At 43.5% G+C, this 24,519-nt stretch overlaps 2 protein-coding genes across 2 annotated transcripts in view; one reads left to right on the forward strand and one right to left on the reverse strand.

Annotated features, from left to right (window-relative positions):
* LOC126252965 (tubulin polymerization-promoting protein homolog) overlaps window positions 1–9,070 on the reverse strand; it is a 190,764-nt gene extending 181,694 nt beyond the window's left edge. Inside the window, exon 1 of the mRNA XM_049953981.1 lies at window positions 9,044–9,070. The gene's annotated coding sequence lies outside the window, so the exon portion shown is untranslated. The remainder of the gene's footprint in view (window positions 1–9,043) is intronic.
* Window positions 1–24,519, forward strand: part of LOC126252964 (tubulin polymerization-promoting protein homolog) — a 451,173-nt gene that overhangs the window by 21,451 nt on the left and 405,203 nt on the right. The window lies entirely within an intron of this gene.

The following is a 24,519-nucleotide window of genomic DNA, read 5'->3' on the forward strand; positions in this document are numbered from 1 at the left end:
GTGATAGACCGCTCGTTAATGCTGGCGTTGAAGCTCTTTGGTGAAATGTTGGGCTGCAAAGACCTGCTGCACGGAGGTGTGTATTTTCAGACACTTTTAGTATGGAACTGGAGCGGAAGAGACCCCGAAAACGCTCTGCGGCAAGAGCGGGCGTGCGCTGTCACCGCCTCTCATTACAGACTGGAGTGATAGCCGAGAATAGTCTCTCGGCTTCTAGCACGACCTATCGCCTGCTCTGATTTACGGTAGTGCTCTCGTCTGGTAAAGTATGGAAATTTTTCTTCAGCCTTTTAATTTGTACGCCACGCTAGACGGGACGAGTCGCGTAAGAATTCGCATAACAACCTTTTCATTTCGTGAAAGGTTCAAGATATCGAAACGAATTTTTTTGCAAATGATATGACACAGAGGGGTGCGTAATTTTTTTTACATGGTTCATATTCTTACCTTTGTACCAAACGCTATACTGAAGGAAGCATTGCTTTTTTTTAATGAAGCCGTATTCTTGTGGAGTTGAAGTGGAAAAAAATTTCAAAAGCATCGCATGTCTTACACAAGTAGGTTCCGAGCACGGTCTGAAGGGGTGGGAAAGATGCACTGTGGTTGAATAGCCTCATTAGTAAACTGCTACGTAAACAAAGAGAGCTTCATCACAGATTCAAGAGAAGTCAAAACCCAGCTGATGAACAAAATCTGGAAGAAGGGAAAAGAACGTAAAGGGAGCAATGACAGAAGCGTCCAATGATTTAGAAAGTAAAGTTTTTAAACCGTTCTGAGTGAAAACCGTAAGGGGTTTCGACCTTACGTAAATCCTTTGCTCAATGACCATACTGGCCCCGAAACGGAAGATAGAAGACCGAAATTCTGAATTCGGTCTTTCGAAATTGTTTCACCGCAAGAGATCGTAACACGACCCCTCCTTTCAATCAATGAACGTCGAAATGGCAGAATTTGAGATAACCGATCGCTTAGTAGTGGAAAGGTATCAGGACCAGATGAGATGCATATACGAATGTACAAATATTATGCGAAAGAACTCGCTCTCCTCCTCGTAGCAGATTATCGTAGATCATTGGAGCAATGAAGGGTACCTCGCAAATGGAGAAAAGCCTAGGTCATTCCCGTTTTCAAGAAGGGTCATAGGACAGATGCACATAATCATAGGCCTATATCATTGACATCAATCTGATGTAGAATTACGGAACGTGTTGATTATAACTGGAGAACAAAAATCTCTTTTATGAAAATGAACATGGATTCCCCAAGAGAGATTACCGAATATCGAATATCGGGTCAGATTTGCAAATAGATTCAAGACTTTCTTGCAGATGAAACTCAACACGTCGCTCTTAACGAAACAAAATCGACCGATTAAAGGCAATTTCCGGAGCACCACAAGCAAGTGTGATGGGACCGTTACTGTCTACAACATATACAAATGATCTAGTAGAAATCGTCAGACGTTCCTTAAGACTATTTACAGATGATGCGGTTGACTATAACAAAGTATCGGTTTGCAGTATGACCTGCAGAGGACTGGTGAATGGTACAGGCTCTGGCAGTTGACCCTGAACGTAAATAAATGTAATATATTGTTCATGCAAAGAAAAGGAAAGCCACTATAGTAAAACTTCACTACTGACGACAAAATTGCTCGAAACAGTACCCACTGTAAAATGTCTAGGATTAACCACCCGGAGAGAACTTAACTGGAGTGACCATATGAAACAAATATTAGGAAAAGCAGATGCTAGACGGAGATTCATAAATAGAATCTTAAGGAAATGTAATTCATCCTCGAAGGAAATGACTTCTTAGGCACTTTTTCAACCGATTCTTGAGTATTGCTTATCAATATGGGATCCTTACTGATAGAAGAGAGAGAGAAGATCCAACGAAGAGCGACACATTTCGTAGCGGGATCTTTTAGCCGACGCGAGAGCCTTACAAAGACGCGAAACCAACTTCATTGGCAGTCGTTACAAGAGGGACGTTGTGCATCACGGAGAGTGTTACTACTGAAATTTCGAGAGAGCACTTTCCAGTAAGAGACATACAACTTGCATAATGACGACCAAGACAAAATTCGAGAAATTAGAGCCGACAATCATTCTTCCCACGCGCCATTCACGAATGGAACACTGTAGGGGGATCAGCTAGTGGTGCCAGAAGTATCCTCCGCTATACAGCGTTAGGTGGCTTGCGGAGTGTGATGTGGATGTTACGGGGATTCGAGAACTCTTGAAAACACGAGTACAGTGTTATGAAGGCTGTTAATGTTGGCGTTGACATCTTTCGCCAAAGTACGTGAGAATTGTGCAAAAATTGAGACGTGTGACACTTCTTTCAGCAGTGACAAATAAGCAGCAGGAAGCTACACCGCACGCTTAAATGGAAAACTACGTGACAACATCTTTCACCAAAAAAAATGTTCGCTTGAACATGAGAACATATACATACCTTAAATAGCTTTCATAAACGCCTTCTGATATCCTAAAACTAAACATAAGACTCGATTTATAAGAACTGTAGCTGATACTATACGTCTGTAAAGAAAGACACGAGGAAATAAGTTTGATCTAAGTAGCGATGGCCTGTCTTATTGCAGCGTCCAACAATGCAATTTGACATGAGAATCCTGCTTTGTGTTGTTTACAAAGCACTAGTGAGTTCATACCTCCTCGTCCCACAATTTTAGCACACCTCTCAGATACTTTGGCGAAAAGTGCCAACGCCATTATTAGTAGCTGTTATATCCCGTACTCTTCTTTTCACGACCTCTAGGACACCTAAATAACTATAAGGTTACAAAAAAAATACTGCTTCAGTATCTCAGCTGATACGAGAGTTAATAGTATGAAGCCTATAACAGAAATTTATAGACCTCTGCATACTATAATTCGCTGGAAACTTCGTTCCGATATCGTGAACAGTTTACGAAAGAATAGTGTTGTTAATGCCTTACGCGACTTATACAGTACGAATATACATGACAACCAGTAACCACACACCCCATTCTTTGATGAATCGAACTCCTACGTTTAAAATAGCTTCAAATGACTGATCAAAATTCAAATGGCTCCAAGAGCTATGGGACTTAACATCTGAGGTCATCAGTCCCCTATAATTAGAACTACTTAACCCTAACTCACCTAAGGACATCACACACATCCATGCCCAAGGCAGGATCCGTACATGCGACAGTAGCAGCAGCGCGGTTCCGGACTGAAGCGCCTAGAACCGCTCGGACGGCCGACGGATCGTTTTACAAATGAGCCAATGCATTAAATATCTGAAAACATGCCCAGTTTCGAGAAGAACTAGTTTGTCACGCATCTCAATGTAGATGACGTCATATCTGCTGAATTGCGAGTCTTACAGTGATATAATTTTGCACGTACATTCACTGATATATGTGGATACTGCCCTGCAAAATGTCTTGCAAATGGTGTTAGTGGTTAAGAAGTAATAAATTAAGCGTCATGTTCGACGTTGACGTTTTACCGCATGAACAGTGGAAATATAAAAAGCGATAAACTTTTTTCCTTTCATTATTTTGCTGGGAGTGTCAGAGAGGTAAGATTTCGAAATGGTTTGAAATTATGTGTAAAGTTTGTTGGAAGTTGCTAAGTACTCTCATTCTCAAATACTGGATGAATATAGTCTGGGCGATTTGTGCGCCGCGAGTTACGCAGCCTCAACACATATACACAATTTCTTACTTTAATACTTGATTTATCGTGATAAACCTTTGATGTAATATTGTACCTCTTAATGAGTAATTATGAGAGCATTCGAAATGTTTAATTTCGCTCAGTAATTGTATGAAATACTGAAAATCAGATTTTTGTTTCCCCTGAAAGCTGTTAAATAGGCAACCAGCAAATGTTTCCTGAGAGTTATCGTTTTAGTCGTTAAGTAACACAGATCCTCAGAAAAATCAGCTTTCGTAAACCGAACTGTAGCAGTGAGAACATACAAGTGTTTCAACTGTGGGTCTTCCTGGACATCACGCAAGCACAAACGCTGTAGAATCGCTCATTCTTCTGCAGTGTCTTTCTAAATATTTTTCGTGTCAGTTTCGATTCTTTCACACAAACACTTATTGTCTTTGTGTCTTTGTATTGTTTTGACTTACCGTGTTGTAAGCTTTACTGGTGGTATTCACAAAGGCAACGTGTGAGATAATTATAGCGAAGGAGTAAAATTGTTTTGACCTCAGAAGAGTAATTTTAGGTCTTACCGATCTGCATGTTGTTTGTCGTTAACTAGCCTCTTATTTCCACGGATAGGCCGTAATATTATTTGCTCCGTTTCTGTAAGCCGCGTACGATCAGTTAACGAATCACAAGAGGAAGAGAGTAGATAGTGAAAACAGTGCTGGTCCCAAATTTGTATGCAACGGTTATTCACTCTAGATGGTTAATAGCTCTTCTTCCGTTTCTATTCATACGAGGGGCGTTCAGCAAGTAAAGCAATACTTTTTTTCTGAAAGCAGGTTGGTTTTACTCATGATTCCAAAGCATATACCATTCCCCACTCTTTCCGCTAGACATTCCTATTTTTCAATGCGACAGCCTTACGCTACGTTTACTGGGAGGACCTGCTGGTCGATGTCGGAGCTAACTTCCTGCTGCATCAGTAACCACCTCAGCACTACCAACAGACGTCCAGTTGGACAGCGAGGTGTTCGTTTGTCATCCGTCGATTAACTCCGATGAGAGTGTCCGCACGTTCCAACACTGCAAGAGTCACAGGCTGTGTGAGGCAGGCCGGCGCGCGGAACATCGGGCAGGTTTGCGCGACCTTGTTGCGATGATGACAGATGCTTCACCCAACGACTCACCGCGCTTTTGTTCACCACCAGTTCTCCGCAGACATTCTGCAAGCGCCTACGAATATCTACGATGCTCCAGTTTTCCGCCAAAAAACACTCAAATGACAGATTTCTACTTGAAACCTACCTCCGTTACAAATGCTATTTTGAAGGCTACGTATAGCGTCGCCATCTACCGGAACTTCATGAAACTATAGTTGCTGAAGCAAGAATATTCCGCAATGGATCACAACAAATTCAGCATTTTTTCAACTGAAACTATCCGAGGAAATAATGTGTTGCTTTGCTTATTGAACTTCAAGAAGAATATAATAATTCCAATCCCAAAGAAAGCAGGTGTTGAAAGATGTGAAAATTACCGAACTATCAGTTTAATAAGTCACAGCAGCAAAATACTAACACGAATTCTTTACAGACGAATGGAAAAACTGGTAGAAGCCGACCTCGGGGAAGATCAGTTTGGATTCCGTAAAAATGTTGGAACACGTGAGGCAATACTGACCTTACGACTTATCTTAGAAGAAAGATTAAGGAAAGGCAAACCTACGTTTCTATCATTTGTAGACTTAGAGAAAGCTTTTGACAATGTTGATTGGAATACTCTTTCAAATTCTGAAGGTGGCAGGGGTAAAATACAGGGAGCGAAAGGCTATTTACAATTTGTACAGAAACCAAATGGCAGTTATAAGAGTCGAGGGGCATGAAAGGGAAGCAGTGGTTGGGAAGGGAGTGATACAGGGTTGAAGCCTACCCCAGATGTAAGCGAAGGCTTCCGCGGCCGTTGTCATCTTCAATAAAATTCTTCAGGGTATCAGACCGCATCGTCATAATTTAAAATGCGCCAACGTTTCGGCCAGCGTTGCAGCTAGCCTTCATCAGGGCCTTACGTTAAACTGCTAAATGAATCACACTTGGTTCCTTAAATAGCTGCACGAGAAAACCGTGTCGTTACTTGATTGGCTGTAGAAAGATGAGGAGGAGGGGTGGAAGGTATGCTTTATTGGTGTTTCCTTTATTATCTGTCATTGGTTGAAATAGCTGTTTTCTATTGGTCTTTACATTAATCCACCCCATTGGAGGAGACGGACGAATAGCGAACAGGTGATGGCTGTGACGTCACACTGTTTACATGCTGTCCAGGAGCCGGCTGCGGCGTGCCATTGCTCTGTGTGCTCGCGACCACTACTGCGGCTCTCCCCGTGTCTGCATGGGCCGCCGCGGCTCTGCCGCCGCTCCGTAGCCCTGCTATTGCAGGCAGCCAAGACCTCGGAAGCTTGTATCCGTCCTCTCTATTCATGTTGGCGGGTCTTTTGGCTATTTCTATCGCCTCTCTAATCTTTCTTTTGAAAGTGAGAGGCTGTTTTGCCAGGACGCGGGCTTCTTGAAAAAATATTGGTTTCCCGCACTCGTCTCGGTGTTCCGCCACTGCTGACTTAGTGTGTTGTTTCAGGCGGATATATCTTTCATGTTCCGAGAGCCTTGTGCTGATCGGACGTCCCGTCTCACCTATGTAGACTAATCCACACGCACAACCAATTTCATACACGCCAGCTGTGTGTAGTTTGTCAACTGCATCCTTGGTAGAACCGAGCATGTCTGATATTTTGTTACTGCTTCGGAAAATTGGTTTGATGTCGGCTTTTCGTAGAATTTTGCCAATACGTTCGGTGACCCCTTGTACATATGGTAACACAGCAATGCTCTGCGCCTCCTTCTCCTCTTCCTCTTCTCATGAAAGATATATCCGCCTGAAACAACACACTAAGTCAGCAGTGGCGGAACACCGAGACGAGTGCGGGAAACCAATATTTTTTCAAGAAGCCCGCGTCCTGGCAAAACAGCCTCTCACTTTCAAAAGAAAGATTAGAGAGGCGATAGAAATAGCCAAAAGACCCGCCAACATGAATAGAGAGGACGGATACAAGCTTCCGAGGTCTTGGCTGCCTGCAAAAGCAGGGCTACGGAGCGGCGGCAGAGCCGCGGCGGCCCATGCAGACACGGGGAGAGCCGCAGTAGTGGTCGCGAGCACACAGAGCAATGGCACGCCGCAGCCGGCTCCTGGACAGCATGTAAACAGTGTGACGTCACAGCCATCACCTGTTCGCTATTCGTCCGTCTCCTCCAATGGGGTGGATTAATGTAAAGACCAATAGAAAACAGCTATTTCAACCAATGACAGATAATAAAGGAAACACCAATAAAGCATACCTTCCACCCCTCCTCCTCATCTTTCTACAGCCAATCAAGTAACGACACGGTTTTCTCGTGCAGCTATTTAAGGAACCAAGTGTGATTCATTTAGCAGTTTAACGTAAGGCCCTGATGAAGGCTAGCTGCAACGCTGGCCGAAACGTTGGCGCATTTTAAATTATGACGATGCGGTCTGATACCCTGAAGAATTTTATTGAAAACCTACCCCAGATGTTATTCAATCTGTATATTGATCAAGCAGTAAAGGAAACAAAAGACAAAGTTGGAGTAGGAATTAAAATCCATGGAGAAGAATTAAAAACTTTGAGGTTTGCCGATGACACCGTAATTCTGTCGTAGACAGCAAAGGACCTGGAAGCGTAGTTGAACGGAATAGGCAGTGTCTTGAAAGGAGGGTATAAGAGGAACATCAACAAAAGCAAAACGAGGATAATGGAATCTAGTCGAATTAAGTCGGGTGATGCGGAAAGAATTAGATTAGGAAATGAGACACTTAAAGTAGTAGAGGAGTTTTGCTATTTGGGGAGCAAAATAACTTATGATGGTCGAAGTAGAGAGGATATAAAATGTAGACTGGCAATGCCAAGAAAAGCGTTTCTGAAGAAGAGAAATTTGTTGACATCAAGTATAGATTTAAGTGCCAGGAAGTCGTTTCTGAAAGTATTTGTATGGAGTGTAGCCATGTATGGAAGTGAAACATGGACGATAAATAGTTTGGACAAGAAGAGAATAGAAGCGTTTGAAACGTGGTGCTACAGAAGAATGCTGAGGATTAGATGGGTAGATCACATAACTAATGAGGAGGTACTGAATAGAACTGGGGAGAAGAGGAGTTTGTGGCACAACTTGACTAGAAGAAGGGACCGGTTGGTAGGACATGTTCTGAGGCATCAAAGGATCACAAATTTAGCATTGGAGGCTAGCGTGGAGGATAAAAATCGTAGAGGGAGACCAAGAGATGTATGCACTAAGCAGATTCAGAAGGATGTAGGTTGCAGTAGGTACTGGGAGATGAAGAAGCTTGCACAGGGTAGAGTAGCATGGAGAGCTGCATCAAACCAGTCTCTGGACTGAAGACCAGTACAACAACATTGCTTATTGAACGTCCCTCGTAGTTGCAGTAGATCGGAGGGGAAGGAGGTTTTAGATCAGCCGCTTATCTCGTATTGCGGGACCGGCAGTTATAGGAAACTCATTCAGTCAGCCAGTCTTGCTTTTGGTTTGCGCAATCACCGACGGCATCCTCCTTGGGGCCTAGCAAGCAATGACGGGCCGTTTACGACTGACGCGCACAGTAGAGTCATAACGACTCGTGTAAAATGTACCAACAAAGACAGGCTCTTGATGTGCGTTGTGTAACAGCGTCCCTGAGGAGTCACCGATGAAAAGAAGAGCAGTTTTTGTCAGTGAGAATACTCTTTGTATGCCTGAATTTAATGAAATTACAGTACGGTGTCAGCACTTCGCAGATCAACCCTGAATTTCCGCCCATGTGAACGGGAAACTGCTGAGTGCTACAGTTCTGTATCATCATACAGAGGCTATTTGGGCTATTTTAAGTCCTGATAGTGGAAAGGTAGCCAGCAATATCAGCACAGCATTTTCTACTAAGACAATAATTGAACGATTCATAAGGTGCCAATCTGAAAAGGTGGTCCACTGAAAAAAATGAACGGATAACTGTCATTCTGATCCCTTAACACATGCCGAAGTACCAAGACAGCGTCTATGGTGTCATGGACACAGACCCACTGAGCTCGCAACATTATCAACAATAGCTGAGTGCAAGTGCGTTGAGGGCAGGGGAGTGCAATCGGTACTATTGCGCAGGAATGCGATCAACATCAAGTCCCCTTCTTGCTGAGATCTTGTGAACTAACGATACATATTGCGAAAGGAAACAAATGATGGAATTAAAGTACAAAAAGGATGATTTTGTTAAAAGTATTACTATAAGATCGTAGGTGACGATGGCGGACTGGTGCAATGACTTACTTGTAGGTCACGAAGGTGCTCCTGGCAAATCCCGAAATTACCTTTGCATTTGTCGATTTCATGCCGACTTGTTGAGTCAGGCACGTTGTAGGGTGTAATATATTAGATTAATTGCAGGAGGTGAAGGAAGACCGTACGTGATGCACAGAACAACTTATGAGTAGTAGTTAGCGACTGACTTTTGGCAGCCTCACAGACAACCGTTCAAAGGCCCATATGGAACCCGGCGGCACGTCGCTGCCACGAACGTGACGTGTTTGTCTTCCAGCAATGACGTCACCGCTTGGTTTACGACTCTTCCCGTCTGCTTCTCTTCGTCCCTGCGCCAAATTTAACCGAGACGTGAGGCCTAACGTGAACGCGGACGTGGTTTCAATGTGCCTAATGAGCTTTGGGAAACGATAACAAGGGAGGTGCTTACCAACATGATCTATAGCCGAAATAGTCGTCTTAAATTTCTTCAAAAAATGGTTGAAATGGCTGTGAGCACTATTGGACTTATCTATGGTCAGTCCCCTAGAACTTAGAACTACGTAAACCTAACTAACATAAGGACATCACACAACACCCAGTCATCACGAGGCAGAGAAAATCCCTGACCCCGCCGGGAATCGAACCCGGGAGCCCGGGCGCGGGAAGCGAGAACGCTACTGCACGTCCACGAGCTGCGGACTAAATTTCTTCGCTAGAGACTCTCAAATTGCAGACGTTTCAGGCGACTGAATGGCGTTTAGTACTAAGAAGAGAGAGCGTAAAATGTATTTCATTCCCTCCTTGAAAAAAACTCTTTGACAGGATATTTTAATAAGCAAGCCAAGTTTCGAAGATATGTCAGAAGTTGAAATTATACTGCCGAATATCAGATAGCAATATGCTACTAAATTAGCTAAATATGCAAATGAAACAAATATCATCAAAGTTCGTGTTTCTAACATGTTGATACCCATACCTATCAAGTTAATTTCAAATAAAACTTTTATTTCTTCGTGATTAGTGGAGATGCACACAGACACTGACTGAATACAACATCTGGAGAGATTTGTCCTTCCATTCTGTACTTCGACTTTTAGTTGTGGTAACCCTGTTAACTAATCATGTTACTGTTTCCCGATGTCTTATTAAACCAAATCGCCGCGCGGAGTGGCCGCGCGCTTAGATGCACCATGTCACGGACTGCCGGAGGTTCCAGTCCTCTCTCGGGCATCGGTGTGTGTGTTGTTCTTAGCGTAAGTCAGATTAAGTAGTGTGTAAGTCTAGGGACCGATGACCTCCTTAGAAATTCACGCACACACATTTATAGCAAACCGTGTCTAAAACGACGCCTTATTGGCAGTTCTTCGCAAATGTTAAATATTAGGTTGAGATGTATAGGTAAGTTCGTAGCGTTTTTATTTCGCATGTCGGCATTCTGTTTACTATGGTTTTATTATTAGAGTGTCATTTTTTAGTTGTTCACTGTTGATACTTGAGTTTACGTATTGCCATTTTGTCAGAAGCTGTGGACGCTAGAAAACGGAATGCCAAGTGAAGAAATCGGAAGCGTTCCAACATAATCTTCAGTTTGAGTTCAGTCGAGTGGTGGCAGCAGCGGAGGCAGCCAGAAACATTTGCGCCGCTTACGGGGATAACGCCACTGAACAGAACACGGCAAGAAAGTGGTTTTCTTGTTTTAGGGATGATCATTTGCACATTACTGACTCTCCACATTCAGGAAGACCTTCAGGGTTTGATGAAGATCGTTTAAACGCTTTAATCCACAATGATAGAGGTCACTGTAAGAAACGAAACGGCCCATTTTCACGGCACGGAAGTTTCTTTCTCGCAGTTAATTTTAAAAGAAAGTCTGTACATTGTTATTTAAAAATACATAGACTGTCCGTCCGAATGTTTATTCGAGTATTGTGTAAAAGTTTGAATTGGTCTAGAACTGTTCTAGATGTTTGTCCTTTTTATATGTACTAGCTTAGCGCCTGCTGCTTCGACTGTATGGCCTGCACACAATTTTTGCTTTGTTCTTATTTAATTGGATTTTTATGTTGTTCACAAATTGCATCACGCTAATTAAGGCCGTAGAAGCATTATCTTTTCCGAATAGTTAAGTCCCATAGTGCTCAGAGCCATTTTTCCGAATGCACTTCTTACCAAAAGGCGATTTTTGTCGCTGGTGTCCAAGGTTTTTGTTCCTCATGCCTTTACAGTTCTAGTATAGAAACTTTCATCCCCCTATTTCTATATATCAAACCGAGAAGTGAAATACCAGGCTTAATAGATTTAGCTTTAAAATGCTTTCACAATAACATTTCCATAAAATGTTTCATTCCCTATTTCATTCCCTTGAGGGTTGATTTTCCAATGACAGTATAACATTTTTTAAATTCTATCAGAAAAGCAAAATTCAAATTTTCATACATTTAGCTTTAAAAATGCTTTCATAGTAAAATATTTTCGTAAAATATTTCATCCCGTATTTCACGAGAAGTCCAATACCAATCTATATGTAGCTTTAAAAATACTTCAGAAGTTCTTTAATAATAATTTATTTTCAACAGAACTTCCACCCACTATTTCACCCTCATAGGGGTCAAATGTCCAAAAATGCTGAAACACATTTATTTCTGACCGGTAAACTAAATACCAATTTTCGTAGGTCTAGCTTCAAAATTGCGTTGTTACACATTTTTCAAAAAAATTTTCACCTATATTTCACTCCCTTCTTAAACGAAGTCTACAGTGTAAGATCAACACCGTCTCCAAGCTCCATGTTTCTGTCCTTACCGGTTTGAGCTGGGCAATGAGGAGTCAGTAGTGAGGGAGTCAGTCAGTCGCGACGTTGCCTTTTATACATATAGCGATGAGTATGGATGTGCCAGTGTCATGCATCGTCATGGTTTGCAATTTATAATACGGAAACAGCTAAATACGGCACTACAGTCCGGTTTGAAGCAGATGGCATTTAACAATACACCAGCGTTACCTGTACTGGCATTGTCGGCTCTCATCTCAAGTAGGATACCTATTACAATAAGGAACGTCACTCCACCCCTATTAAGATTGAGAATCGATTTTTGACATGCTTAGAGGCACTACAGACATTTATACCATAAGTGAATTTTTAGATTGCCGAGAGAGGTTGAAAAAAGGTGTTTGAGTGCAACAGTTTTCGAGAAATTATGTAGTAAGTTCGAAGCTGTTTCACGAATGGGGAAATTAAAAACATTTAAAAAAAATTAATATAACACTCGTCCTCATTAAAATTCGGAAAGGGTGTTCGGGATGCTTAGAGGCATTGTACAGATTTATGTCATACGCGAATTTAATACTTTTAGTGACGCAGACTTTAAAGTGATTTCCTAATACCGAGAGAGCAGAGTGTCGTGGTAGGAGCCTGCAGACAGTACTTGAGAGAAAGTAGCAACTTGGGACATTAAGCGTAAGATGCCAAATAATTTAAATCAGATTATACAGCATTGTAATCTGTCGTAATGCCTGTTGGCTTCTGTCTCGGGTTCTTCGGCCTATGTTTTTTTAAGGATTTTCTTGACGTTTCACCAGCAATGGAGTCTGAGCCTCTAGCAACGCCAGCCACTGGTGCTGGTGAAACATCAAGAAAACGTCGCCTGGTATCCAGAAAGACTCAACCATTTCCTATGCATTTTTATTCGTAAACAAAATGAAATCAAAATGTAATGAGTTGTAACCCAGATCGCAAAGCAAAGTTAATATTTTTTGGTAATAAAGAACATAAAAACATCTATCGCAAAAAGTAAAGCAATGTTGTTAAGTTTTTAATACACAAAGTGAAATCAGTAAATCCGTATATCCCAGCCAAGTAAATACGTTGCTAGCTTTTATATATAATAATTCCAATCCCAAAGAAAGCAGGTGTTGACAGATGCGAGAATTACCGAACAATCAGTTTAATAAGCCACAGCTGCAAAATACTAACACGAATTCTTTACAGACGAATGGAAAAACTAGTGGAAGCCGACCTCGGGGAAGATCAGTTTGGATTCCGTAGAAATACTGGGACACGTGAGGCAATACTGACCTTACGACTTATCTTAGAGGAAAGATTAAGGAAAGGCAAACCTACGTTTCTAGCATTTGTAGACTTAGAGAAAGCTTTTGACAATGTTGACTGGAATACTCTCTTTCAAATTCTAAAGGTGGCAGGGGTAAAATACAGGGAGCGAAAGGCTATTTACAATTTGTACAGAAACCAGATGGCAGTTATAAGAGTTGAGGGACAGGAAAGGGAAGCAGTGGTTGGGAAGGGAGTAAGACAGGGTTGTAACCTCTCCCCGATGTTATTCAATCTGTATATTGAGCAAGCAGTAAAGGAAACAAAAGAAAAATTCGGAGTAGGTATTAAAATCCATGGAGAAGAAATAAAAACTTTGAGGTTCGCCGATGACATTGTAATTCTGTCAGAGACAGCAAAGGACTTGGAAGAGCAGTTGAATGGAATGGATGGTGTCTTGAAGGGAGGATATAAGATGAACATCAACAAAAGCAAAACGAGGATAATGGAATGTAGTCGAATTAAGTCGGGTGATGTTGAGGGTATTAGATTAGGAAATGAGACACTTAAAGTAGTAAAGGAGTTTTGCTATTTGGGGAGCAAAATAACTGATGATGGTCGAAGTAGAGAGGATATAAAATGTAGACTGGCAATGGCAAGGAAAGCGTTTCTGAAGAAGAGAAATTTGTTAACATCGAGTATAGATTTAAGTGTCAGGAAGTCTTTTCTGAAAGTATTTGTATGGAGTGTAGCCATGTATGGAAGTGAAACATGGACGATAAATAGTTTGGACAAGAAGAGAATAGAAGCTTTCGAAATGTGGTGCTACAGAAGAATGCTGAAGATTAGATGGGTAGATCACATAACTAATGAGGAGGTACTGGACAGGATTGGGGAGAAGAGGAGTTTGTGGCACAACTTGACCAGAAGAAGGGATCGGTTGGTAGGACATGTTCTGAGGCATCAAGGGATCACCAATTTAGTATTGGAGGGCAGCGTGGAGGGTAAAAATCGTAGGGGGAGACCAAGAGATGCATACACTAAGCAAATTCAGAAGGATGTAGGTTGCAGTAGGTACTGGGAGATGAAGAAGCTTGCACAGGATAGAGTAGCATGGAGAGCTGCATCAAACCAGTCTCAGGACTGAAGACCACAACAACAACAGCTTTTATTTGTAAAAATAATAGTGCGTCACCTAATTCTGTCACGTAAAATTCCGAAAATACATGTGTTACTAAGTTGAAAAAAACTAACAACACCATCTACTGATTGTTTGGTGTACTACGAAACTAATAGCACTGTCTATTGGCGCTTTGGTGAATTACACCATGATGATTAAATACCTGAACTACGAATCTGAGCAGACGATTTCAAATAAAGCTTCAAATTATGGTATCTATATGCTGCCACAAGCTACGCTCAAGTTACCTGTGAAAACCGTATCAAAATTCGTTTAGTAGGTTTGAAGATAGCGTGTTCAAACAGACAATGGTTTTACTGTTTCATTATTAGTGCGGAAGACCGGTGCACCACGATGATGAAATATGACTTAAATACGTTGCTCACGCGCTTGAATGCCTAAAAACGCAAAATTCCAGGTTGTAACGTCACAAACTCGTCGCGCCCCACGTCCACGTCCGCTTTCACGTTGCGCGTGAGGGCGGCTTACCGCGCACGTATCACTGCAGTGGCTTAAAGCCGGGTATTTATAGGGGCAGGAATTATACGCCGCGTGAACAGGACAGGGCATTCTGCGTCGGCAAGGACGTAAAACTGATATACGTTGCCCATTTGCGTTTTCCCAGAAAATGAAACCGCAAGCGCATTAACTATTCAATCCACGCGCTGTCTGGAAACAGAGCTCCAAGAAAGTGTTATTACTTCAACCGAAGTGTTAATATACTACACAGTATTGAGGGATCGCGTTGGGGGAAAAAGAGAAGATTATTTGCTCCAGACATAGGAAGCGTAGAAAAACGGTCAGAATGTTTTTGAGATTGCATGACTTAACTCTTCATCTTCCTCACTACTGTCACGCTGCCATAGCTTTTTAGCACATTTTGTAGTCATTTGTACACAAACTTTATGTGACTTACAGCAACTGCTTCACTACAAAGCAGCGAACAACGGATTAGACTCGTCTACAACCAGTTGGCCTGTCACGCCTGACACAAAGCACAGGTGCACTACGTATTGCGCTCAGTCGGAAAAAGCCTTCACTATTTTGTCACCCTCGAGGGGACGACGCACTGCGCAGGGCACATTACGTTCTACGTGGCGCGAACTTCCTGCTCCTACGAACACCCGGCGTAACGGCAGCCACATAGGGGTTGCAGCTTACCACGAGTCCCCGTTCTAATTCTGTGGCGGCTCCTGCGCGCAGACATCTGTCCGGAGGCGTTTACAGCCGGCAGTCAAGGTCACACGTCGTTCAGCGCCTGTCTACAGCGCTTTGTTTACACACCAAACGCGGCCGCACAGAGGGCTCTACTATTCACTTAGCCTGTTACACTGCTGTGAAAGTAACATCTTAACGTCCCCTTATTGATGGATCTATTTTCCTGAAGAACAGTTACAATATTTTTCAGTATATGACGCAACACAAGGTTGAATTGAACAGAAATGGGGAATACTCTGACTCCAACCGTACTAAAAAAAAAATGGTTCAAATGGCTCTGAGCACTATGGGACTTAACATCTGAGGTCATCAGTACCCTAGAACTTAGAACTACTTAAACCTAACTAACCTAAGGACATCACACACATCCATGCCCGAGGCAGGATTCGAACCTGCGACCGTAGCGGTCGCGCGGTTCCAGACTGAAGCGCCTAGAACCGCTCGGCCACTCCGGCCGGCAACCGTACTCCACAAATGAATATCTCAGCATTCCATTTTAAAACTTGCATTTGTTTTTTTGAGGTGGATAAGTTCATCAATGGAACATAGTCCAGTTCCGAGTTTTTTTTTGTTTTTTTAATTTTTAGAGCTAAATTTGAACGAAACCGACACTTCAGTAGCACCACAAGTTTGGAATAATTATGCGCCACTCGACAGTGTCTCCGTAGCTGAGGGTCAGCAAAGCTTGTTAGCTTTTCATGTTTTCTGCTACTGTAAATAATTCACCTTTGCAGCGCGGAGTGGCCGCGCGGTTTGAGGCGCCCCGTCACTGATTGCGCGGCCCCTCCCGCCGGAGGTTCGAGCCCTCCCTGGGGCATGGGTATGTGTGTTGTTCTTAGCATAGGTTAGTTTAAGTTAGTTTAAGTAGTGTGTAAGTCTAGGGACCGATGATCTCAGCAGTTTGGTCCCTTAGGAATTCGCGCGCGCGCGCGCGCGCGCGCGCACACACACACACACACACACACACACACACACACACACACACACACACACTTCACCTTTACTGCACTGGGACAGATGCTTATTTGTCCGAACTATTAACTGATGGAGACCTTTGCCCGTCAGATAACTAATAATATTTATTATTAGTGTTAATTTGATCTCTTTACTTTCATTACGTCATCTACAACTTTTGTAATGAGATAATTTCGCAATTGTTAGTCTTCTTATTTTGTACAGTCCTTTTCGTTAATAATCAAAGTATAATTTTTCAAGAACGATTTTCTTTAATGTAAAACCCGCGACCATCATTCTTAGTGAAGTTTTGAATATTTTGTCGTGTGTGCATTGTACCTTATGCCACACGCAGCAACAGACTGTTCTGTGATAAAAAAATCAACTTGATTATTTTTCCTTAGCTGTTACATCTGCTGATTTGTATTTCCTTTCGAGGACGTCAGCACATCAGACACAAAACAGTATGCTAAGCAAGAGGTAAGTGACTTCTATTTCAGGGCAGATTTTACATTCTTATGAGGAAACAGTACGTAGTCAGAATTATCAGGTATTCTGCTAAGCAAGCAGATTAATTTTCAGTGAGCATTATTGGCAATTTCATACAGTATTTTTTTTTTCTGAGTGGAACAGTAATTCATTTTTGCAGGTATTCAGAGTCGTACATTGCACTTCATATCGCACAACTTTCATAATGTAGTTTTCACTGAGCAAGCAGTTAGTTCCTTTTGGCAGTTAATTAGATTCAGTTTTACTATTTCAGATTCTGCTTTTCGTTAAGTTTAAGTTCACACGAGCAACACAGGGCCATCCAACAGCCAGTATGGCTCAGTAGCTAAACGCAATATCTAAAACACACGTTACACGAGGAGAAAGTTTTTGTAAACAAAATATTCAGCATTGACACATATAGACAAACTTTTTATAGAAAGGTTACAAGGTGGCTGCCACGAGGAGGACCCGGGTTTGATTCCTGATACTGCTAGGGAGTTTTCCTTGGCGGAAGGACTGGAGCGGGGTGCACTAAGCCTCGTGAGGGCAATCGATGAGGTCCTTGAAGAAAAAGTGCCGGTTCCAGAGGTCAAGAAACCCGATGACGACGGGGAAAGCGGTGTGCTGAACACATGTCGCTCAACATAGAATCCGGTAACGCCATTGACAGAATAAGAAATGGTGTTCTGTCGTACCCGGTTGGGCCGTCTAGAGCCAGAACATGGAACTTTACCTTATTCGAAGGAGTCATTTTATGACTGTCAGCCAAGTCTGCAGAAGAACTTATTTGATCGGGTTCCGCCAATTTTTGTAACCAAAAGATACTTACCGTTTTACTTCTCTTCCCAGAATGTATTTCATTACGTTTGAGTCACCATCAAGAGGTTCTCATTTTGTTAAAATCTGAAAATCAAGATCTGATGAAGATACAAAATTTAATTTATCTAGGAAAGTACGCTCCTTTCTTGAATTCTGCTCGTAGAAGTGGAACATGTATGAAGTCCTACCGATTGTCATTCTTCCCACGCACCTTTCGATAATGGAACAGGGAAGGAAGAAAACGATAGTGACGCCATAACTAACCCCTTTCACATACCGTGACGAGGCTTATTTGTTGACGATTTGTGATTAAACATGCAAGCAAAATTAGTTTCAAAACTTTTTTTCTACACAACGTGTCCTAGAAATGTTGTGACAAACTTCGACCGGTTATCGAGTATGTTTAGAGGAACAAATCTAGAATCGGAACCTGTGTCCAGAAACGCCATCCAACGACGTTACAGAGTGTCGAAGTTAAAGACGCCGGCGCCTGTCACTGGGCTACCCTTCGGCAGCAAACGTGGCTACCTGTATGTACACTGACGGACCATAGCCGGAGCGTCTCTTAATTTTGTTTGTTATTGAGTGATCGCGACTGATTGCATGATCGCCAGTGGAGAAGACGGAGCTAACTAACGCATAGAAAGGCCTTCTCTCCTATGAATGCGATGTTCTGTTGCCTCGGTGGATTACAGTTTTCGACATGCGTTTCCATCCACCGTTTATTTTTTTCTTGGAATTCTCTAAAAAAATGGTTCAAATGGCTCTGAGCACTATGGGACTCAACTTCTGAGGTCATTAGTCCCCTAGAAGTTAGAACTACTTAAACCTAACTAACCTAAGGACATCACACACATCCATGCCCGAGGCAGGATTCGAACCTGCGACCGTAGCGGTCGCGCGGATCCAGACTGCAGCGCCAGAACCGCACGGCCACTTCGGCCGGCAATTCTCTAAAATCTCTCATATTTCTCGGTATGCAGGGGAAAAATAAGCTGCAGAGGGAAACTCACATCCAAAACCGTTACCCATTGAGGCAATAGAGCATCGCATTCATAAGAGACAAGGACTTTCCTCGCAGCAGCTAGCTCCATCTTCTCCACTATTGACAGTGCGATCAATGAATGAAAAACAATATTGCGAGACGTTTCGCCTAAGCTCCGTCAAGTTACAAAGTCACGTTTGGAGCCGAAGGGGTGGCCAAGTAACTTCGACGCACTGTAACTTCGTTGGATGACATTTCCGGCCACGGGTTCCTGTCCCTGATTTATTCCTCAAGACACCCTGTACAACCCCTCGAAGTCTGTCACAACAGTTCTGGGACGACCTGTGTATTGTGAATTTCTACTTGGTTAGCGTTTGTAGCGACTTCATCACTTGAGCAGACAGCTACAATATGATGTTTTTGAGTTAGTAGTTAGAGCCTTAACGAAAACTCTCTTTTCACTGCAATTGCACTGCGGAAAAATTTGCCACTGTGTGAGTATAAACATTCCTTTTGAAATTTTAGTGTCTAAATTAGTGTGTACTAACACTAAAAAATAACATCAGTGCTTTGAAGCTTCTTCATCATGGAAGAAACATGAAGATCATCACGTGATCGCTGAAACAAGTTGTAAGTAACGACAGTACATTGGCGAGAAATATTTTCGCGTGGCGAAGTTGCAGCGAAAGAAGAAAAAAAAAATCATCTGCTCTCCAACTGTTTCACAAAACCATCATGGACTATAAACTCTAATTGTCGTAAATAATTGTAACAGACCAAAAGTGTTTAGGCTAACCTTTAACTCCCAAATGTTATCATAAAGCTTCTCGTATTTTCATATATTACTAAAAAAAGAACTCACTGAAGAGGGCACAAAAGTGCTAAATTATGGGTTAAGGTATATTTTTGTATCAATACGCAGGGACAATGTTTTATTTTCCCGTTTTAAGTCAACGCGTTTCGGAGCAATAGCAGCATTCTCTACGTGTACAATTTTTGCACCTGTGTAACAGTACAGCCAAAAGCATGTTCCATTATTTGAAGGGTAAGTGCAAAGTGGAAGTTTCCCGCTGATGCCGAAGACGAACATTTCGTGGCCAAATGTAGGTGATCTAGGTGTAACGCGCAGAAAATGTTAGTGTATTGCTTAGGAATGGTGCTGTAGCGATGAAATGTGTGGGATTAAAACAGGAAAAAAGTTGAAAAATAACTAGCAAATGTTTTTTTAAATGGTTTGTCCAAAAGTAAGAGGTAAAACAGATTAGAGAAACATTCGATGCGCCTTCAAATGATGCTCGAAACCATGAACAACAAATGAAGTATCGACTGAGAATTTAAAGTTCAGTGTTTAGCTTAGAATTTTAAAGGGTACTAGACGATATTGTCTGGTGGACTCCTCATTTGGTGTACGTAATTTCGACCATCACTCAAGGGTGCGTCAAATGCTTTTCTGATCTACACTCCTGGAAATGGAAAAAAGAACACATTGACACCGGTGTGTCAGACCCACCATACTTGCTCCGGACACTGCGAGAGGGCTGTACAAGCAATGATCACACGGCACAGCGGACACACCAGGAACCGCGGTGTTGGCCGTCGAATGGCGCCAGCTGCGCAGCATTTGTGCACCGCCGCCGTCAGTGTCAGCCAGTTTGCCGTGGCATACGGAGCTCCATCGCAGTCTTTAACACTGGTAGCATGCCGCGACAGCGTGGACGTGAACCGTATGTGCAGTTGACGGACTTTGAGCGAGGGCGTATAGTGGGCATGCGGGAGGCCGGGTGGACGTACCGCCGAATTGCTCAACACGTGGGGCGTGAGGTCTCCACAGTACATCGATGTTGTCGCCAGTGGTCGGCGGAAGGTGCACGTGCCCGTCGACCTGGGACCGGACCGCAGCGACGCACGGATGCACGCCAAGACCGTAGGATCCTACGCAGTGCCGTAGGGGACCGCACCGCCACTTCCCAGCAAATTAGGGACACTGTTGCTCCTGGGGTATCGGCGAGGACCATTCGCAACCGTCTCCATGAAGCTGGGCTACGGTCCCGCACACCGTTAGGCCGTCTTCCGCTCACGCCCCAACATCGTGCAGCCCGCCTCCAGTGGTGTCGTGACAGGCGTGAATGGAGGGACGAGTGGAGACGTGTCGTCTTCAGCGATGAGAGTCGCTTCTGCCTTGGTGCCAATGATGGTCGTATGCGTGTTTGGCGCCGTGCAGGTGAGCGCCACAATCAGGACTGCATACGACCGAGGCACACAGGGCCAACACCCGGCATCATGGTGTGGGGAGCGATCTCCTACACTGGCCGTACACCACTGGTGATCGTCGAGGGGACACTGAATAGTGCACGGTACATCCAAACCGTCATCGAACCCATCGTTCTACCATTCCTAGACCGGCAAGGGAACTTGCTGTTCCAACAGGACAATGCACGTCCGCATGTATCCCGTGCCACCCAACGTGCTCTAGAAGGTGTAAGTCAACTACCCTGGCCAGCAAGATCTCCGGATCTGTCCCCCATTGAACATGTTTGGGACTGGATGAAGCGTCGTCTCACGCGGTCTGCACGTCCAGCACGAACGCTGGTCCAACTGAGGCGCCAGGTGGAAATGGCATGGCAAGCCGTTCCACAGGACTACATCCAGCATCTCTACGATCGTCTCCATGGGAGAATAGCAGCCTGCATTGCTGCGAAAGGTGGATATACACTGTACTAGTGCCGACATTGTGCATGCTCTGTTGCCTGTGTCTATGTGCCTGTGGTTCTGTCAGTGTGATCATGTGATGTATCTGACCCCAGGAATGTGTCAATAAAGTTTCCCCTTCCTGGGACAATGAATTCACGGTGTTCTTATTTCAATTTCCAGGAGTGTATATTACTTCTCACTTTGTGATAAATCATTTTATAAGACATTTAATCGGTTTATTTAAAAAATTATTTTTGTTTCCTTCATCGACATTTAAATATCACACCTATATTAACTTTTTATGTGCAAAATAACTAGACACTTCATTCACATACTCAGCAATGGTTGTTCATGAAATATTTCAGTCTTCCCTCAAATCAGTAATTAAGTTTCTGTTAATTACTCTGATAACTTTATGTTCAAGCAAATATTGCTTTTTTCGCTATGAAAATTGCGGACAAAAATGCATTATGTAATTTCTAGGGAGTCTCGCTTTCGCTCCGCTCGAACATCTGACCAACAAAATATAGCGACTAAAGATGCTGTTTTACTAATAAATACATTCCTGACCCATAAGTTACTGACACGGACAACTTCTGACGAAATTTCTCATAGTAATTTGCCAAAATATATTTGTACAAGAAAAGCAATGTAAGGGCTCTTCTTTTGATTTATGTTTTCTGCAGCTGGCGGAACTGAATTCTGACCTTTAGAAAGTTGCTCTCCTCAGAGGTTTTGCTGTTACTACTGTCTGATACTTCACTGCGGAGTTACTCGGACGGCCTCCTTGCAGCAGCTGACCTCTCTAGGTACACACTCGGTGTTTCGCATGGGCGCCAGCGGTGGTAACCTGAGCCGTGACTTCCGCACCAGCTCGCCGCTCGCTAAGTGCATTAACAACGGCACGGCACGCCTAAACAAATGCTCTGTGTGAATTGCATCGCTCATGTTCTAAAATAGCAGCTCTCTCACTACAGCTGTTCACCCAAATACAGAGTACTTAAACTCACAGTGCCTGCGATTTACTGAAGTAAAACACTACAGCTCTTCAAAATGTACCGCAAACAACAAATTGTACTCAAATACCTCAATGGCGGCTATTTAAGACAATACAGCAACGCTAATGCAATTTTGTAATAGTCTTTAGAGACCAACGTCGTCGTCGTCATCTTCATACTTTTTCCTCTTTCCCATAGGTTACCTTGGAAGCACGTTACTTCATCCGTGTCTTACCGAGAGCTTTAAATGGCACCGACTATTCTCGCGTTCGTTTCCTGTGAAGCTCCCTTCTTTCTTCGATCAGTAACTCACCAGCTTTTAACTTTGGCTTTCCTTGTAAACGATACCGTGTATCAAGTCTCTTGTTCCTGAATGCTTTCATTTGCGATCCCCACTTACTGAAGATTCTATTCAACCTCAGTGAACAAGCGCAACTTTTTAATTTTTTTTCTACAAAATACGCTAGGTCATTCGGTTGGTATGTCATTTCCATCCTACTGATCCTAGGTGTGAAGGCGTCATTCTCGGCGATGCTCAGTTCTACTCATTCTAGTAGGAACTTTTAAACTTTCTGCCCGCCTGATTTTTGCGTTATCTTACGTCAAACCCTCCTGCCCTGGCCTCCTGTTAATTATAAACTCCGTTTTCTCAAAACAGATTTTAAGATGTTCAAAATGGTTCAAATGGCTCTGAGCACTATGGGACTCAACATCTTAGGTCATAAGTCCCCTAGAACTTAGAACTACTTAAACCTAACTAACCTAAGGACATCACACACACCCATGCCCGAGGCAGGATTCGAACTTGCGACCGTAGCAGTCCCGCGGTTCCAGACTGCAGCGCCAGAACCGCTAGACCACCGCGGCCGGCTTTTAAGATGTAGAAGCCCATTTCGGTCGCTTGAGTTTTGAATCAATTAATGTGTTTTGTCCCTGTATCTAGGGAATTGGAAAAAATAGCAAGGTACTCAAGACAACTACTTATTATTCTATATGATTAGAGTGTACATGGAAGGCACTTGAGGTATCGACTGGAAAATTATTTTTTGTTTTACATTGCTTTGCAAAAGTTTTCATCAGCTGAGTAGAGCTATACAGTCGGTAACGGCTCTACCACACGCGCTATTTCACAAGACGAAAAGAGATGGCATTTCTTCCTGTGAGAAAAGCAGATCTGGTGTAGACTATATAACGGCTGACGAATGAACCGAGTCTTTGCAGAGAGTAAGACGAGGTAGATTTCCTCCGATTAATTCCGTCGTTTTCGTCCTGTGATCCAGGATTTTTTCTGTACAGATTTTTTCCGAACGCGCAGTGTCAGCCTTATGAGTCTTCATAGAATTGTAAACAGAGTGAGTGTCATACCGACTATTATGAGTCGTGGAATTCGCCGAGAAATGCTATGGAATATACGGCGAGGAGACCGAGACAGGACTGAACACATACTACGTTAACAGACCCCCCAGGGGGTCCACAACTCTTTTGTGGATACGTGCGTGGCGAGCACGGGGCCCCGAGCCATCGCAGCCTTCTTTCTCTCCCGGGCTGCATTTCCTTTTCCTTCCCCTCCTTTCCCCTCCTTGCTCCTTTCCCCTCGCCCTCTCCTCTCCCACTATTGGTGTCCTTGTTTATGTTGGCCCCGCTATCCTCCTGGTTCTGTTGGTTTTACTCTCTGGCTTTGTTGCGTACTTATCTCCTCTTTTTGGCATTCCTTGGTCCCCCTCCGGGGTTTGACCTCCATTCCAAAATTTCTCTTCCGTAGTGTGAGCCATTTGGGGAAGAGCACCTTACCTAGTGTCTCCGACGTGCGCCCTCTTAGTCCATTCCACCTTTTCTTTCACGTCGTGGTCTGATGCTAGGGTGCATAGCCAGCACGGTAGCCAGCCCGTGTGGTGGGGTCGCTATGTACCCTTTTGGTTGAGCCCCCTGAACACACAGGGATCACACTTCTGATACCTGAGCTGTGACCTCCTCATGCATGCCTTGGAGTGGTTGCTCGTCATCCTGGAGCATCGGAACTCCCGGCAATGGCCGCCGTGCCAGACGGCCCTTGCTGTGGCTGGGTGGCGCCCGTGAGGAGAGCCCCTGATCGGAGTGGGTGGTATCAGGGCGGACGCT

This window comes from Schistocerca nitens, chromosome 4, assembly GCF_023898315.1.
Source record: "Schistocerca nitens isolate TAMUIC-IGC-003100 chromosome 4, iqSchNite1.1, whole genome shotgun sequence".
Classification (NCBI taxonomy): Eukaryota; Metazoa; Arthropoda; class Insecta; order Orthoptera; family Acrididae; genus Schistocerca; species Schistocerca nitens.